Consider the following 1,922-nt stretch of genomic DNA (forward strand, 5'->3'; position numbering starts at 1 on the left):
TGTGTTTGTTTGTATGTCTGCCTCTGTCTGTCTGTCTGTCTGTGGTTCTCTCTCTCTCTCTCTCTCTCTCTCTCTCTCTCTCTCTCTCTCTCTCTCTCTCTCTCTCTCTCTCTCTCTCTCTCTCTCTCTCTCTCTCTCTCTCTCTCTCTCTCTCTTTCTGTGTGTGTGTGTGTGTGATTTCACATAATTCTTCGTATTTTTTCTACAATAATAAAATACTCTTTGATTTTCCTCACAATTCCATCATAAACTACTGGGAAAACATTCACTCATATAATATATTTTCCAATTCTCTATAATATTTTCTTTGATTCATTGCGTCCATTAAACCCAAACATCATTCTTCTTCTCTTTACATCACGTAAACTGCTTCTCTTCTCCCATATACACAACCACAACCACCATCGCCGCTGCAACCACCACCACCACCACCACCACCACCACTACCACGACCTGTCCACCCTTCCTTCTTTCAGTCTATTCAAGGCCATTCCATCAAAGCTTCTCTTGATTAACTTCTCTCTCCTCCCTCCCTCTCTTCCTTCAGGCTATTTAAGGAAAACTTTTATTCATTAACTTCTTCCTCTTTTCCTTCAGTCTATTTCAGAATATTCCAGGAAAAATTCTCTCCTTTTAACACACACACACACACACACACACACACACACACACACACACAAGCTCAGATCACTACCAGACCGCCCTAAGGAGACCTAACTAGTTTAGATAAGTCAAATCACTATTGAACCATCTTAAGAAACTCAAACAAGCTCTAACAAGCCTGATAAGCCTAGATAAGCCAAAGCAAGCCCAATAACCCTCGTAGCTAGCGTCACAGGGCTAAGGTGAGTTGTATGCAAAGATGTAACCCAACACAACCTTTTCTTTCCTTTTGTACATTCCTTTTTTTCCCTCACCACACCCTTTATCATAACCACACAAGCTCAAATCACTCTCCTAATAAGCCCAGACGAGCACACCGACTCTCGCAGCGTTCAAAGTACATAACCCTGATTTAATCCAACACCTAAGCCCTTTATTGTCTAGTATACCCATCTTTTTACCCCAAACCCTTTATCGTAACGACATAACCCCAAATCACTCTTCTGGACACCCTTAATAACACGTAATAAGCCCAATAACCCTCGCAGCGTAGCGTCGGGGGGCTAAGGAGTGTTACATGCAAAGTCCACAAGCTTGATTTAATCCGTGTTTACGCCCTGCCTAGCCGCGCCTGAGTCTCCGGCGGCTGTTCAAGGCTTAGTGTGGCAGCGTCTTGGAGCGAGGCGCACGTGGAGTGAAACATTGGCTAGTCAAACACAAAGCGGCGATATTTCAAGCCCGGCTACTCTCTTTTAACTGAGGGAGAGGAGGAGGAGGAGAAGCAGGAGGAAGAAGAGGAGGAGGAGAAGGAGGAGGAGGAGGACGAGTAGAGAAAAAGAGGCCTTGTTCGTCCTTTTATTTTGTAAAATGTTTTTAAAAGGAGAAATTGTGAGGCAAGGGCAATTATTGTGATGTATCTGACCTAGGGAGAGGAGGGAGAGGGGAGACTGTGAAGGGAGCGAGGGAGAGGAAGAGAGAGAGTTATGGTGGGAGGGAGAGAATTACTGGTGGGAAGGAGAAGCGAAGGGAGAGAGAGAGTCATGGGTGGGTAGGAAGAGAGAGAGAGAGAGAGAGAGAGAGAGAGAGAGAGAGAGAGAGAGAGAGAGAGAGAGAGAGAGAGAGAGAGAGAGAGAGGTACGAGTACAATGACATGGTAGGTAGATTGTGAGACAGACAGCCTGAGAAAGTAATAGACAGAGTTGGAAATCGCTAAGTGTATGGTGTGTGCGATGTGGTCGAGGGTGGGAGGGCGCGGGAGGCGGGGCGGTGGGAGAGAGACTGATAAATGTAAATACGAGTAAGTGAATAGGATAAACTGG

This window comes from Scylla paramamosain, unplaced genomic scaffold (assembly GCF_035594125.1).
Source record: "Scylla paramamosain isolate STU-SP2022 unplaced genomic scaffold, ASM3559412v1 Contig19, whole genome shotgun sequence".
Lineage (NCBI taxonomy): Eukaryota > Metazoa > Arthropoda > Malacostraca > Decapoda > Portunidae > Scylla > Scylla paramamosain.